The sequence below is a fragment of the Orcinus orca genome, chromosome 4, assembly GCF_937001465.1.
Source record: "Orcinus orca chromosome 4, mOrcOrc1.1, whole genome shotgun sequence".
Classification (NCBI taxonomy): domain Eukaryota; kingdom Metazoa; phylum Chordata; class Mammalia; order Artiodactyla; family Delphinidae; genus Orcinus; species Orcinus orca.
Window position 1 is genome coordinate 42,970,746 of NC_064562.1, and position 18,083 is coordinate 42,988,828.

The following is an 18,083-nucleotide window of genomic DNA, read 5'->3' on the forward strand; positions in this document are numbered from 1 at the left end:
AAAATCTCATTTTTGATCTTAAAGAAGGAAAATGAAGAGCCAAGATTGACAGCTTTCCTTTTCTGCAAGAGATTCCTTTTACTGGGCTGATATACTTCTGATTTTCTTGAAATACTCGGTTTTCTCAGCATGCCCCTCCTCATTCCTTGCTTTCTCCCACTTAGCATCTCTCCTGCACTCATGCACTGTGGCAGGACTGCAAACCCGCCCCCACTTGAGAGTGCTATCTGAGAAGATGCAGCAGAACCGAAGGCGCACATACACAGCACTTCTTCTCCTAGGCAGACACACATGTGCAGAGAAGAAAGTAAAAAAAAAAGTTTACTGTCCCACTGGGTATGCTGCAAAATAATTGGAAACAACCTAAATCGTCATCAGCTAGAGAATAAACGGGTATATTCATACTCTAAAACATTACATAGCAGTTAAAAATGAATGTACTAAAATTGTATTTATCAACATGAATATAAACTCTAACATATGAATAAAAGTCTAATACAAAATGGGATGTGCTAAGGGACTCGGTTATAGCTGTAATGTTCTATTTCTTTAAGATCTGAAACAAACATAATATGAAGGTTTAATTAGCTTTGTGGTCGGTGCATAGTCATTACATTAATCTTTATCCTTGCTTGTTTTAAATGGGTTACAATTAAAAAACAAACAAGCCACCTTTGATCCCTCGTCCTACACCTTTCTCATTTGGTCCTTCTCCTCCAGCGGCCAGCCTCCATTACTCCCCAACTCCTAAGCAACTGGAATATTCCCCAGGGAAAACTTTTGGTCAGATTCAGGGCCACCCAGTAACTGAAGAGCTGAAGTACTCAAAAAATTTCTAAACGCATGCAGTGCTGTATTATTTACTTTGTGCTTCACAAAGTTGAATTTCCTATATCCAGCTTTACTGGTACCAAGAACAATTCATGAAGAGCCTGTTAATCCTGAGAGCCCAGGTCCTTAATCTCTGTGGGAGAGCAGATAAAGAGTACAGACTACAGGCAGCATGCCAGGCTGGGGTCCTACCTCTGTCTTTTACTAGCTGTGTTCAAGTAACTTATCCTCTTTGAGCCTGTTTTCTCATCTGCTAAACGGCAATGACAATACCAAGCAGTCACTGCAGTCATTAGAGATAATCAGATGAAAGCACCCAGTACCTTACCACTAATTATATACTCCAGCACAAACATTTAAACTGGGCAAGCATCACCTTTACCCCAATTTAGTGATAAATAATTGCAGAGAAGTCCCCAGAGATAAATCACAAAGACAACCAACTCATTCATTCAACATTTACTGAGGACCTATTGAGTGCCAGACATTTCTGATAACAGAGTTATAAACCAGAGACCCTCTCCTCAGAGAACTCACAGAAATAAAAGGTTAAGATTTCAAACAATTCTAAACTTTTAGGAAAAGCTTTAGAAATTAGAAATTACTTTAGAACTCCTGGTCATCCAATTTGCCTCTTTCCTCTATCCATAAAACTCCCCTCTGCACTAATACACAAAGGCAGGCAATGAAGCTTGAACTTAGTATAACTGGAATTGGCATGCTAGCAGATCGAACAGTCCATTTTAGTGCAAAAGTGTTACTGCATAACATAAAAGTACATGGGGCAAATAACTAAATTGTGAAGATTTTATCCATTCTTTAAACATACTTATTGAGCATCTATCATGCAAAAAAAATGCCTTCAAGTTGCTTATTTTTAAAAGCCAATAATTATATCATAGCCTGATATGTACTACGATACCAGGTAAGAATGCTCTAAAAATAGACTTTTTAAAGTTAGTACTTATTGCCCAAACCTGCCCACTGAAAATTTTCAGGCTTTAAAATTAATTCCAGAAATAACTGTGATGATAAATACTTTAACTTCAGTTATAGTTATAATCCATTTATAGATAATTTCAGAATTCTATAGTATGTAAAAATGCTACAATAAACCCAGGATTCTATAAGTATGTAAATATTTTTAGTTCACCAGTCACCTATGGGGTTGTTACAGTAATACATATAACAAAAGGCTACAGAACTAAATGAGAGTACTTGTCTTTCAGGGGACTACGATTAAATTCCACTAAATGTTAGATGGGATACTCTGCAAGCAGAAATTTATTATTCTACACAGCTCAACGACAGCATTCTGAAAAAGCTCCATTAGGGCTACAATATTTCTGACGATCTAATTAAAGAAGTTGCCTCATAAATGTTCAGAAGTCCAAATATGGGTTTGCTTTATGGTCAAGTGGCTGTTTTAATGAAAATGTCATAGAATCAATAAAAATAAAATTGTTGCTATAATATTTACTCAAGTCTCCTTTGAAGAAAATGGGTAATAAAAAAGTAATGGGTAATACTACTGCTATTTAAAGAAACTATTTTAAAAGGCTTCCAAAGGAACCACACAGCGCAAATGATTTATAGTATTTGAGAACTTAATATTTTTCCAGCCAGAAAATTAAACAACACAAAGGCAATATTGGTGGGCTATTATTTCTGTATTAATCTCAGAGGATAAAAAGCAAAGGAACAGACTTCCCTGGTGGCACAGTGGTTAAGAATCCGCCTGCCAATGCAGGGGACATGGGTTCGATCCCTGGTCCGGAAAGATCCCACATGCCACGGAGCAACAAAGCCAGTGAGCCGCAACTACTGAGCCCACGCACCACAACTACTGAAGCCCGTGTGCCTAGAGCCTGTGCTCCACAACAAGAGAAGCCACCACAATGGCCCGTGCTCGCCGCAACTAGAGAAAGCCCGCACGCAGGAGCGAAGACCCAACACAGCCAAAAATTAATTATTTTTTTTAAAAAGCAAAGGAAAATCAAGTAGCTTGATGGATCTTAAGAACAAATCACAATTCTTGGGACTTCCCTGGTGGTGCAGTGGTTAAGACTCCATGCTCCTGATTCAAGGCATCCAGGTTCGATCCCAGGTTGGGGAACTAAGATCCCACGTACCGCAACTAAGCCCGCACGCCGCAACGAAGACCCAGCGCAGCCAAAATTAATTAATTAATTAATTAAAAAAAAAATCACATTCTCTAAATAAAAAATAGAACATAATCGTATTTTCGGAAATGTCTAACAGATAAAATCTAAGAGAATATGGACATAAAGGTTTACAAAGGTTTTCTCTGGGTCATGAGATACCGAGGGGAAACCCCCCCTTTTTTTTGACATATTTAGTTCTACAATGAAAGTGTATAGTCTTTTTTTTTTTAAAGATTTTAAAAAAATTTTTATTGGAGTATAGTTGATTTACAGTGTTGTGTTAGTTTCTCCTGTACAGCAAAGTGAATCAGTTATACATATACATATAACCACTTTTTTTTAGATTCTTTTCCCATATAGGTCATTACAGAGTATTGAGTAGAGTCCCCTGTGTTATACAATAGGTCCTTATTAGTTATCTACTTTATGTATAGTAGTGTGTATATGTCAATCTCAATCTCGCAATTTATCCCTTCCCCACCTTCCCCCGCTGGTAACCATAAGTTTGTTTTCTACATCTGTAACTCTATTTCTGTTTTGTAAATAAGTTCATTTGTATCATTTTTTAGATTCCACATATAAGTGATAATTATATGATGTCTTTCTCTTTCTGACTTACTTCACTTAGTATAATCATCTCCAGGTCCATCCATGTTGCTGCAAATGGCATTATTTCATTCTTTTTTATGGCTGGGTAATATTCTATTGCATATATATACCACATCTTCTTTATCCATTCACCTGTTGCTGGACATTGAGGTTGCTTCCATGTCTTGGCTATTGTAAACAGTGCTGCTATGAACACTGGGGTGCATGTATCTTTTCGAAATAGAGTTTCCTCCAGATATATGCCCAGGAGTGGGATTACTGGATCATATGGTAGTTCTATTTTTAGTTTTTTAAGGAACTTCCATATTGTTCTCTATAATGGTTGTACCAATTTACATTCCCACCATCAGTGTAGGAGGGTTCCCTTTTCTCCACACCCTCTCTAACATTTATTGTTTGTAGACTTTTTTTTCTTTTTCTTGGCTGTGCCACACAGCACGTGGGATCTTAGTTCCCCGACCAGGGATCGAACCCATCCCCCCTGCAGTGGAAGCGCAGGGTCCTAACCACTGGACTGCCAGGGAATGCCCTGTAGACTTTTTGATGATGGCCATTCTGACTGGTGTGAGGTGATACCTCATTGTAGCTCTGATTTGCATTTCTCTGATAATTAGTGATGCTGAGCATCTTTTCATGTGCTTTTTTTGGCCATCTATATGTCTTCTTTGGAGAAATGTCTATTTAGATCTTCTGCCCATTTTTTGATTGGGTTGTTTTTTGTTCCTTCTTTTTTTGACATAGAGCTGCATGAGCTGTTTGTATATTTTGGAGATTAATCCCCTGTTGGTAGCTTCATTTGCAAATATTTTCTCCCATTCTGTGGGTTGTTTTTTCATTTTGTTTATGGTTTCCTTTGCTGTGCAGAAGCTTTTACGTTTAATCAGTATAGTCTTTTCTTAAATTGAGATATAACTGACATATAACACTATATTAGTCTCAGGTGTACAACATATTGGTTCAATATTTGTATGTATTGTGAAATGATCACAATAAGTCTAGTTGACATCAATCACGACACAGTTAAAACAAAGTTTTTCTCTTGTGATGAGAACTTTTAAGATTAACTCTCTTCGCAACCTTCAGATATACAATACAGTATCATTAACTCTAGTCACTGCGTCATATATTACATCTCCGTGACTTATTTGTTTCATAACCGGAAATCTGTACCTGCTTGAACACTTCTAACAATGGAAAATTTACTACTTCTTGGAGTGGCTCATGCCATCCATCAGAGTGCTTCAGCAGTTGTGGTATTAGAATTACTCCTTAAATATCCTTCCTGAAGACCATACTAGGAGCTACCAAAAAGAAGTTTCGGTGCTCTGGCTGCTACAAAGGGCCACAGGGGCTCAGAAATTATAACTTTGCTGTCCCTATTTTCAAGGGGTAAGCAGAGACATAACCGTTCCCCTTTGAAAGCTGAAGCGTTTAAGGAATGAACATTAGATTTCATCATCTGCATTCAAAAAGAATTAATAAAATGTGTTGCTCATAAGACAAGTGTCTTCTAAATCACATTAAGAAGATTAAACTGTAATTCGGGCTTCCCTGGTGGCGCAGTGGTTGAGAGTCCGCCTGCTGATGCAGGGGACACGGGTTCGTGCCCCGGTCTGGGAAGATCCCACATGCCGCGGAGAGGCTGGGACCGTGAGCCATGGCCGCTGAGCCTGCGCGTCCGGAGCCTGTGCTCCGCAACGGGAGAGGCCACAACAGTGAGAGGCCCGCGTACCACAATAAAAAAAAAAAAAAGATTAAACTGTAATTCAAGAAAGATAAACTATAATCTAATTAATTGCAATGACTCACATCTCACAAAGGAAGGTTATCATTACAAGGGGCTAGTAGTTGGCATAAGGTTTTAAAAAGAAGCACAGAGACAGAAAGAATATCAGTATCTCATGAGCTGCAGAGAGGGAACCCTGACTGGCTCTAGGATGGAGTCCAAGTCCCTATGAGCAGAGAAGACAGGGAAGAAACTGACATTTACTTCCCTGAATCCACCTGTCATCTCTGCAAGGTGACCCCTTTGAATAGATGAAGAAGTTGAGGCTCAAAAAGGTTTCACTCTATACTGAATAGGGTCAACTTCAGAAAATATATATGTAGAACACATATACTGGGACAAAATACACTAAACTGTTGAGCAATTACCGAATGGTTAAGATATGGTGATCTCTATTTTCCTTTTTATATGTTCGTCTTCCAGACTGCATCTTAGTCTATTGTACATTTTTAATCATGATGCTATTTAATAGAAGAGGCTGATCTGAAAAATCAAAAATCTAAAATCCAATCAAATAAATGTATGTGGTTTGCCCATGGAAAAAAAAGGAGAGCTCTTTAAAGTTCTTATTTATCATTCATATTGTTTAAAAATAATTAAACTTGAAAAAAGCACCTCTTTTTTGGCACGCGGGCCTCTCACTGTTGTGGCCTCTCCCGTTGCGGAGCACAGGCTCCGGACGCGCAGGCTCAGCGGCCATGGCTCACGGGCCCAGCCGCTCCGCGGCATGTGGGATCTTCCCGGACCGGGGCACGAACCCGTGTCCCCTACATCGGCAGGCGGACTCTCAACCACTGCGCCACCAGGGAAGCCCAAAAGCACCTCTTAAATAGTGTTGTATTAGTTTCTTATGGCTGCTGTAACAAATGACTTCAAACTGTGAGGCTGAAAACAACAGATAAACATCACAGATAAACATAAACAGATAAACATTCTCTTGCAGTTCTGGGGGCCAAAAATCTGAAATCATAATGTTGACAGGGCCTGATTCCCTTCAAAGACTCCAGGAGAGGTTCCATTCCTCGCCGCTTCCGTTTTCTGGTCTTGTAGCTGCATCGCTCCAATCTCTGACTTTGTGCTCACACTGCCTCCTCCTTCTCTGTGCATCTATCTTCCCTGTGTCTCTTATAGGACGCTTGGCATTGAACTTAGGGCTCACCAGATAATCAAGGGTGATTTCTCCATCTCTGTCAATACTCCTTTTTTCCAGTAAGTTAACATTCATAGGTTCCAGGGATTAGGAAATGGATATCTTTTGGGGGGCTATCATTCAGCCCACTACAGCTGGCTTATTCATCGTATAATCAATATTGTATTTCCAATTAGGAACATCACCGTTTTTGAAAGCAGATTCTAATAAGACATGACAGATTAAATGACTATGATGTACATTTGAAGACTGTATAATAATGCCACATGTTTTAAGGGTGAATGCTAATATGAAGTATGTTACTGGGTTACATTAAATTCCTTGAATGCTGTTTTATTTTAACAGAATATTGCTTGATAAAAGAAAATCATTTTATTGTCCAAAAAAAAAAAAAAAGGTTTCACTGCTGGTACAAAGTAAAGCCTAGACTCAACCCCAGGTCTACTGAATTCTAATGCCTGAGCCTATCCAGCTCTGGGGGTGAATGACTTCCGGGAGCACAACTCATTAGGATCATCCAAATCCCTGGATACTGATAATATATTCTCTACAGAAACTTCTAATACCATTTTTCTCAAAGAGATTTGTACTAAAAAGAATGAGAGATTTTGGTTCACCTGGCAGTTCTGTAACAGTTCTAATAAGTAGGAATAATATGAGTAATCGTAGTAATAGTGGGAATAACTGCCAACACTGACTAAGCCCTCACTATTCCAGGCACTCATTCTACAGTCAATCCTTAGTGATCTCATCTAATCCATGATTTTAAATACCATCTGTTGCTGATGACCCTCAAATCCATAGCTTTAGCCTGGACCTCTTCCCTGAACTCCAGACTGCTTTTTTCCAGCTGCCTACCCCAGATCTCCACTTGGATGTCTGAAACTCAACTCTTGCTTCTAGCCCTTAACCCTACTCCTCCCACATCTCCCCCAGCTCAGTAAGTGGCAGCTCCATCCTGCCAAGATGCTCAGGCCAAAAGCCTTAGAGTCGTGCTTGACTCCTTTTTCTCTCACATGCCACATCCAACCAATTCATCAGCAAATGAGTTAGCCCTACCTACAAAATACATCCAGAATCTTATCACTTCTCACATCTGCCACTGTTCCCAAGGCACTCCAAATTTACTCAATGAATTGATTAATGAATGGCCTGAATTATGTCATTTCAATCCTTATAATAGCTCTATGAAACAAGTGCCCTTATTTCCTCCATTTCACAAAGGCACATAAAAGTTAAGCATAAATTAAGAAACTATGGTTATAGTTTATCAAACAGGTCTTTTTTTTTAGTTTGAAGAGTCAGATCCCCAGAACCCGATCATCCCAGGAAAAGGGATCTAATTAGCTTACTGGACCCACACAAGGTCTGGGGCAGGAGTCAGCCAGCCTCTCGGAGCACACCACGTTAGCTGCCAAGCGCCGATCTAACCATGAGCTCCTCTCTCAAGTCCCACCCAGGCCCCACTGCCAGGATTACCACTAGTTTCCAAACCACATGTGCTAGTCTCTCTCTACTCAGTAAAGGGTATCAGCTCCACACTTTTTAGACTTAAGAAAAGGAACTTGTTAGAAGGTCACATAATGAATCATTGAAAAGAAAATCAAGTTAAGAAATGAACCGCTCACGTACATACCCAGAAGACAAAGAACCCTTTTTGTATTAAAGAATTCTGTGTTTGAAAAGAAATCCATGCTTCTGAAATGGAGTCCCCTGGGAAGGGTCCAATGAGTTTCCAGTAGGGCCTCTGAGGACAGAGCTACCAACTTTCCACACAATGCAGAAAGGTGATGGAGAACCAGGTGCAAGAGGGTCAGGGTGGCTTGGCTTCCACCCCTCTTATGACCCCTACCTGAACCAAAACCAATTTTGAAAATTAAGTGAGTTAATAAATGTGAAAATCTAAAGTTTTATACAAAAATAAGCTTTTACTGTAAAAAGAATACTTTTTTTTTTTTTAGTGAAGGGGTGACATGGGGTGAGCTGTAAGGATGGAAAATTTTAAGAACCATCAGACAAGGTAGGACTTTTCAGAGCTAAACACAGGATATCCTTTAAAAGTTTATCTGAGCAAGATAAAGGCTTATCTATGTATTTTCAAAACAGGGGTTATTTATTAGAATTGGTACCTTTTTGGGGGTCAATATGACTACATTTCTTTCAAGGATCTAAGTGACTTTACTGTATGCATAGGGAAAAAAATCAGGAGGAATGTTCACCAAACTCTTAATGACTATTGCTGGGTGGTAGGAGCAGAAAGGGCATTCATTCTCTACACTAAAATCTTCTGTAATGTTTGCAATTCATAACAAGTGTGAATTAATTTTTGAGGAAAAATTTTGGGGAAAAAACACTTCCCTCTATGCTCACATTAACAGATACAAGTTTCCACAGAATAACATATTTAGCTCTTTAAATACTTAAATTTAATTGTTAATCAAAATTTTTTTATGGTTTTTAATTTCCATTGTTAACTGACTTCTTTCTCTAAAACTAAGAGGTTTTAGAAATCTTGGGTCAATGAATATTCTAATGAGACTCTAGAAATACATCAGTTAAATTGCATACTGTGCAAATAAGATAAAAGTATCACCTTGAGGAAATCTGAAATAGCAGGGATAGCAGAAGTGGGAGAAGCAATACCAGCCATTCCCAGGCCCATTCTGGAATGCATCATATCACCATCAACAAGCATTTGCTGAATGCCTTATGTGCAAGTACTATGCCAGGCTCTGCTTTCTGCCCTTAAGGAGCTCTCTCAGCATCGCTGGAAGACAGCACACACAGACACCACCACAAGGCAGCATCTGCTACAGTGGCAAATACATGGCCCTGCAAAGGAGGGAGAGAGAGGATTTTGAAATTCCTGCTTAAACAGAAGTCCTGTGAAAGCAGAAGCAGGTCTTGCCTGTGTATTCCCATAACCTAACACAATAAATATGTTTTAAATTAATAAGTACATGGAACCAACTTGCACTTGGAGAGGAAAAAGTATGACATCCCAAGCTGGAGGAATGGTGGTGGCACGAAAGTGTGGCATGACCCAAATGGGCATGTTCAGCTATTAAAAAAAAAGTGTAAAGAAATAGAGGAATAGAAAGTTGGAAAACCCAATTCACTGAAGTTGAGGAGTTGAAACTATCTTTGAGCCAACAGGAAACCACAAAGGATTCTGATGGTGCAAAGACAACCTGTTAACGTTCCTGTCTTCCTTACTAGGTTCCTTAAGGATGGCAGCAGCATCTTTAAGGATTTTGGTTGCCTAGCAGAGCCTGGCACATGATAGGTATTCAAATAAATGTGAGGGAGAAGAAGGGAAGATTGATTAGGCTGGAAAGATTATGCAAGTGCCATGATACGGAAGGCGGTAGACGAATAAGAAACCAGAAATTAAGGCCGGAGGTGTTTTCTAATCTACCTCATGATATACTCAGACCCAATACAGTGATTCTCCAAAGGCTCCTCCCCTTGTCTCAAGTTGAATCAACAAAATTCCTCTCACATACCACCATGGGTATATCTCCCTTTAGGAATCCTGAGCAACTGGGAAGGTTTGGGGAATGTTGATCAACCCATCAACAGCTACTTATCAAGGCAGTCCTGCCATTCCAGTGCCTCCTCAAGTTCTCTGAGGTTAGCCAAGTTCTGCATCTCGTTCTTAACTTATATCTGGCCAGGGTCATAAGGAACAGAGGCGGAGGTAATCACAGCGGGTTTCAGTGAATGTTAGTTCCCCCTTTTCCACAATGACCCTTCACAAGCACTTTCTGTCTCCACCAAACAGTCTGATATTTCCTGCATTATAATCAGTGTTTCTACAGGGCTTTATATTTTTCAAAGGTTTTTGCACTCTATCTCAATCTTCATCACTACCTTACAAGCATGACAGATCCTACTACCCCATTCTTGAAGATGAAAAAGCCTAAATCCCTAGACTGAATGAAGCCAGGGAAGATGACACAATTACAGTTACTAGCATCAATAATAAACAGCACAAGTGGAAGCAAGCTTGTGGTTGCTGTCCCTTGTGGGTAGTCTTCTAGCAGTTTCATATTGAAAGCAGAATGATAAAACTTACCAAATGGATATTTAACTAAAGTTGGGAGATACTATCAGACAACACAAGCTCTCTTCTTAGAAAGACCATAAAATTAACATAACCGTTTTCATGAGGAAAAAAATGTCAATTTCAACATTTCTTGATTATTATCTTCCAAAATATATCGTTAGAATATAAGAGAACATAAAAGAGTAAATTACAAGTATTGTTAAACAATCGAGAATGTATTAGCTATTTCTAAAAGTGCTTTAACATAAAATATCAAGATATTCCAAAGAAATTCATTAAACAAATGTCAGAAAAGCATACAAACATGATTCTGCTGTTAATTGAATCAATATCTTTATCATTTTGATTTTCAATTACTTCAAATAAATATTATTTGTAGGATCAAGGATTTGTCTGCTTAATTCATATTTTCTAACACAGAACGTTCAGTTTGTGATCTCTTCTTTTCCCTTAGTCTTGTTCGAACCTTGCCAAATATCTTTTTCTTTAAGGTAAAACTCCAGTCCCTTAAACACTGTCTTTACCAACCTCCACACCACCACAATCCTTAAGAGAAACACAATCTTTAAAAAAAAAAAAAAACTGTCAATTTTTAAAAAAATTTATAGATCCTATCCAGTACCATAAATAATAAATTTCAAGACAAAACTGGAGCTACTATAAAGCCAAACTCTGATGTAGCCAAAAACCTGTAAAGGGATCTGTTAGTCAGAAATGTTGGTGCTAGCCAAGTGTGGCAGAGAGGAAACTGCCCCCTACCCTCAAATGTACATGTTCCTAATCCCCAAAACCTATAACTATGTTACTTTACTCAGCAAAAGGGGCTGTTTTTAAAGACATGATTTAAATTAAGGATCTCAGGATGGGGAGATTACCCTGGATTATCTGGTTGGGCCTGATATAATCAAAGTCCTTGCAAGTGAAAGAGGGAAGTAGGAGTGTCAAAGTCAGAGAGTGAAGGACCAATCTGAAGATACTACTCTGCTGGCTTTAAAGACAGAGGAAGGGCCCAAGAACCAGGGAATGTGGGTAGCCTCTAGAAGCTGGAAAAGCAAGGAAGAGTTTTCCCCTAGTCTCCAGAAGGGACACACCACGCCAACACCTTCCTTTTAGCTCACTGAGACCTATTTCAGAGTTGTGACCCTCCAGAACTGTAAGATGATAAATCTGTACTGTTTTAAACCACTAAACTTATGGCAGTTAGTTACAGCAGCCACAGGAACTAATACAGCAGGTTAAAGCAAGGCACTACTCACCTGCCCATCTGCCAGGACACTTAGAGCCTTATTCTTCAGGTCCCTGTTGTACAGACATTCAGTGAAATGTTTCTACTAACAAATTATCTAGAAAATGACATAAGATGGTGGTAGTGAGGGAGAAGAGGGAGCCGCAGAGGAATTTTGGAGATCTGTCAGGAATTTTCAGGCCTATTATCTTGCTTCCCTATAAGTACACATAACTCCTTTCTATTTCTATTATTAAGAAAGTTGTTTTTACAGTTCAATTTCTGGAAGACAACTTGCAAAAGCTGGGGAAGTGGCCACTTGCTTAATGGTTTGTTGTCTACCAGTTTATTTCATCATCTTGCTCTCCTTTATCAATTTACTTGACTTTTGAGAGGTTTTGGTTCTGTTAATGATAGACCTCCCCTAATTCACCTACACCCTTGGGCTGCTCTATCACCTCCTCTGAGCCACTGGAAAAGAGGAGTGCTAACAGACCTCGGCACAGGTAGAACTTATGAATTTGTATAAAGCCTAACTACAGGGACTTCCCTGGTGGCACAGTGGTTAAGAATCCGCCTGCCAATGCAGTGGACACAGGCTCGATCCCTCGTCTGGGAAGATCCCACATGCCGCGGAGCAACTAAGCCCGTGTGCCACAACTACTGAGCCTGCACTCCAGAGCCCGAGAGCCACAACTACTGAACCCATGTGCCACAACTACTGAAGACCATGTGCCTAGAGCCCATGTTCTGCCACGAGAAGCCACCACAATGTGCACTGCACTGCCTGTGCACTGCAACAAAGAGTAGCCCCCGCTCGCCACAACTAGAGAAAGTCCATGTGCAGCAACGAAGACCCAACACAGCCAATACATAAATAAATAAAATAGATTTATTAAGAGGAAAAAAAAAGCCTAACTACAGAGTTCAGTCCATGGACCATAGTATCACCTGGGAACCTGTACGAAATTCAGCATCAAGTTCTGTTCCACATTATTCAGCAATAAAAAAGAATGAAATCTTGCCATTTGTGAAGTGGATGGACCTAGAGGGTATTTTGCTAAATGAAGTAAGTCAGGCAGAGAAAGACAAATCCCATCTGATTTCACATATCTAAAAAACAAATGAACAAACAAAACAACAGAGTCATAGATACAGAGAAGAAATAGGTGGTTGCCAGAGGGGAGGGGGTTGGGGGATTAGTGAAATAGGTGAGGGAGATTAAGAGGTACAAACTTCCAGTTACAAAATAAATGAGGATGAAATGTTTAGCATGAGGAATATAGTCAATTATATTGTAATATCTTTGTATGGTGACAGATGGTAACTAGACATATCACGGTGATCATTTTGTAATGTATAGAAATATCTAATCACTATGTTGTGCACCTGGAACATAATATTGTAGGTCAATTATACTTCCATTAAAACAATATGTAGACACTGGGAGGAAATGCATCAAAATGCAAACAATGGTTATCTCTGGGGGGGTGGAGATTATGGGTGATTGTTAATTTTTACTTTATGCTTTATGTATTTCTAATTGTCTGCAATGAACACATATTGCTTGTAAAATTAGAAAGAAAACAATAAATGTCATTAAAAATGAAAAAAAAGTTCCTTTCCAGATCTTCTGAATCAGAAATTACATTTTAGACAGATCTCTAGATGATTTGTAAACACATTCAAGTCTGAGAAGCACAAAGAGCCATTGGCAAGGGTACTCACCATGACCCACTTACTATATTTTAGGGACAAATATTCTAATCAGATTCATACTTTCAGTTAATGAGAGGTTCTTAATTATTACAAAGATTTTATTTCCAAGCACAAAAAGTTTTCCTAAGGCATAAGTGAAAAACATGCCCCCGCCCCTGCTAGTACCCCTGCCCACTACTCCTGACAAGATTTGTTGAGATGGTGGATGAAATAGTGATTGTAAGGCCAACTGGCCCGAGGCAGGGTAACACAATCAGATTCACAGGTTGCATCAGACCGAAATTCTCCGGACCACCCAGTTCCAGAAACTGCCCTGGAGACATTCCGGACCACCCAGTTCTGGGGACTTTGAAACCAGCCCAGCCTTCCCGCCTTTTGAGGGGCGGGACTAACGGTCCCCCAGGATACCCGAAAAGACAACCAAATAAGGAATACCCTGCGCCCTCCCAGATTCACCACACCCCTTTCCCTTCTTCCCCTATAAAATCTTGCCCAACCCTCGCCCGGGTGCGACTTCTCTGGCCCCTTTCTCTCGGACCAGTGAACCTCGCCCGGGAGCGCTCCCTAATAAAGTTCACTTGAAGCTTTCCTCTGTTTCGCGGTGCCGTTTGTTAAGATCCGACCTTACAGTGATGGAAATATATTTATTTTTATAAAGTTTTTTCAAGGGCTAAACATTCATTAAATGTTCACAGTAGCCTTATGAGGTGGATATCCCCAAAGTACAGTTGAGGGAATATGTACCTAGACTCAGAGACATTAACTAACTTGCCATAGATCATTTAGGGAAGAGCCGGAATGCTAATCAAGACTTGCAGTCTCCAAGCCCATCCTTATAACTACTACTCTACGAAGCCAATCCTCATTATTTAAAGATTCTGTATTTGCAAATTCTCCTACTCACTAAAACTTATTTATAACCCCAAAATCATTACTCACTGCACTTTCCCAATTTTTTGAGGACAGGTACATACATGAGCAGAACAGCTAAAATTGTGAAAAACCAGATGCACATGTTCCCAGTATGGATGCTTTGCCTTCTTATTTCACCTCTCATATTTTAAACAAGTACCCTTTTCATGGTCTACTTAGCACCACATTTTTCGCATTTTGTGCTTTTTGTTGGTGAGTGTGCAGTTTAAAATGGTCCCCAAGCAAAGTGCTGTCTAGTGTTCCTAAAGGCAAGAAAGCTGCCTTACAGAGAAAACACATGTGTTACATAAGCTTCGCTAAAGCATAAGCTATAGCGCTACTGGCAGTGAGTTCAATGTTAATGGATCAACGATATATATTAGATAAGGCAAACAGAAACACACATAAAACAAGGTTATGTACTGATCAGCTGACAAATATGCTGTGACCAGAGGCTCACAGGAACCAAACCCTGCATTTTCTCTAGGGGCAATGATTCAGTGTTTGCTAAGATGGCGTTCACGGTAACTTCACAGAACATAACTGCCGCAACTGTTGTTACATGTACTAACTTGACATGTAATGGCAGGAAAGGCACCAAATTATAGAGCGTTTTCAGAAACAAGACACCATTTTCTCCAACTCAAAAACAATAGTTGAAGGTTCTTGACAGGATAACCCCAAGGACTGGTAATGGTGTTATTTCATAGCTTACAGACTAAAAACACCGGAATAATACAATGCACAAAGTCAGAAAATGAATATTACATCACACAGACAAAGATCAAGCAGTGGCTCTGTGAGGTGCATGCAAGATGATTCAAGGGGAGAAGGGAAGTGAATACAATAACATTCATTTACACTTATTTAAATCTCATCTTTAAATTCCAATTTACTTTACAACTTAATAGTACAGTAATATGTGTACACAATAAATTCTATTGGTAGTGCCTGCCTGCTCCAATTCTGCTGATGATGTAAATGACCAAAAAATGTTGGGAGATCACCACTGTAGAGAATTAAAGTTAGCGCTTGAAAAGAAAAGAAAAACTCCAGAGGCACACGTCCTGCAGTGGGCTGGTGGCTTTGAGGACTCGCATGCACTGGGAACCATCTATTGCTGCTCTGTCCCCAACACATTGTGAGGATCCTCACAAAGATATCCCTCCAGGCATCAGTTGATTCATATGAGAAATTAATTAGCTGGTTGTGACACTGATTAGATGATCCAAGCTAGGAACCCTTCACTTTCTAGAAATTTGACCAAAGAAAATAAGACATAATAGCAGGAAGTAAAAACATTGTTTATTGTTGCCCGGAGCCCAAAGGCTGAAGGCATGCCCTGATAGAGCAACAGCCTGTCCTCAGAGCACCCAAACTGGGAGGATTCTATGGTATCCCATAAGATATCCAGCACTGTTAGTGTCATCTTATATAGTTAAGTTGCATCATATACACATTCAACTCTAAGTGCTCAGCAAAAAGAGAGAGAGAGAGAGAGAGAAAGGGAAAAAAAAACACATAACCAGAGCTGGCAATCTGTCTGCCATTCTACTCAATGAAGGTGTTCTGTTCCCTTGGACAGTCTCTCAGTTCCTCAGTGTCTCTTACAGCATGAATGGTTCATTGTGAGGCTAAAGTTTGACACAATATATTTTTCATCTACATCACCTAATCCCAAACCAACTTCCTCTGATACTCAAAGGAAGAAGCAGGGATACGTTTCAACCCTGAAGGAAAAATGGCTGCATATGACTTACTGAAAGACGGAATCAATCTCCAAAGAGAACTGATTTCCTAAGGGTAGTTCAAGGGCAATTTTTGAAAATACTCAACTTTCACAGTGTACGCTGACTGTAGAAGCAACCCCCCAGATAAAGTGAGACTCAACTATAGTTATTCTGTTCCAAGGGCTCACTCTTATACCTACCACCTAGAGGTGGTGTATATTGAAATTTGCTGCCATATACTTTTATGGTACTTCTTACTGATTAAAGTGCTCTCATACCAGCTGTGTCATTTAACACCCACAAGGCCAGGCAAAGAAAATGGAACGAGCACTGTGGTTCCCATTTCAGAGATCGAGTGCAATAATGGAAAGAGTAAGAGTTGAGTCAGACAATTTGGTTTCAAATCCCAGGCATACTGTTCAATTTTTCAGAGCCTTAGTTTCCTATCAGTAAAATGCAAAGAGTACACACACCTCACCAAGTTTTTGAGGATGAGTCAAGTATACAAGCTGCAGGTATACATTACTCAATGTTTCCTTACACCATTCCACAGGAAGGAGGGCTACAAGTTCACACACCTAATGTGACTAATAAAGCCCAAGTAGAACAAACATCGCCCAATTCCCAGCTCCATGCTCAGAGGTCCAAGAAGCATATAACTTAGCATCTCTTTAAAAAGTGTTCAAAAAGATAGAGATACTCTGGTAAAAGTTTTTCTGGTTCAAGTAAATTTGTGACATGCTAGTCTCTTTAAGGCTCACAGTGTGTGTGTGTGTGTGCAAGTGTGTACATGATATAAAGGCTCTGAGAAGGCGTGCAATAAAGAAACCTGGTTGAATACATATAGAACATTCCCCCAAAGTGGATTTAATAATGGAAACCTTTTCTGCATAATTACTAAAAACAGCCACACAAACATAATGTTCTTCTGAACATACTTTTAGAAACACTGGTTTTGGTAAATTAATGTATAACAAACTAACAGACGATTATATTGTAATAGATTAATATTAATAAAAATAATAACAGATTATAGAACAAGGCACAAGAAACTACCCTTTAAACAAGACCCCGAATCATTTTTTGGCAGTCTGGTGTCAAATCCAAAAAAAAAAATCTATTTGGGAATTCCCTGGCGGTCCAGTGGTTAGGGCTCCACACTTCCACTGCAGGGGCCTGGGTTCGATCCCTGGTCGGGGAAATAAGATTCCGCAAGCCAAACAAAACCAAAGAAACAAATCAAAAACAAAAAAAATCTATTTAGATCATCAAGGCATTTTTATTCTCAGAAAAATCTCAGGATAAGTCTTTCATAAACAAAGATTCCAAGAAGTGGCTCGTGTCATCTTACAGAAGACATAGTGGGTAAAAAAGGTGAAAGAGACACATAATGTTTTGTTACAAAATTGATTTGCATGAGGTATCTTACTCCCTAAATCAACTTTCCAAGAACGCTACATATGCCATATAACAACTACCTGTCCTGTCATTATCCCTGGTCTCCTGATAACAGTGGCAAGAGAAAGCCAGAATGGAGATAGTGACTTGTAGACTATAAACCACAAAGATGAGGAATCCTTTTTATCTTTGAAAACTACAAGAAAGCAGTTATTATTTTTCCTACTTTGTACTTTCCCTCCTTTCTCGGTTATTACTGCACGCAAGCACTTCTAGTGAATACTTTTATCTTAAACCTCTAGAAGTCAAATAAGAGAAGACCAGGCCCGAGGAATTCTTTAAAAAATTATATTAATATTTGATATTTACTTATCCTGGCAAATACAATATATATATAAAAGGAACCTGCTCTAATGCAAAGTTGTAAGTTTGTGAACTAGGTATAGACAAGTGTTGGTTAGCACTGACATCCTAGGAGGAAGGCTTTTG

The 18,083-nt window shown here is 39.4% G+C and overlaps 1 protein-coding gene across 2 annotated transcripts in view; it reads right to left on the reverse strand.

Moving 5' to 3' along the window:
- Positions 1 to 18,083, reverse strand: part of ENOPH1 (enolase-phosphatase 1) — a 35,465-nt gene that overhangs the window by 16,459 nt on the left and 923 nt on the right. The gene's annotated exons all lie outside the window — the stretch shown is intronic.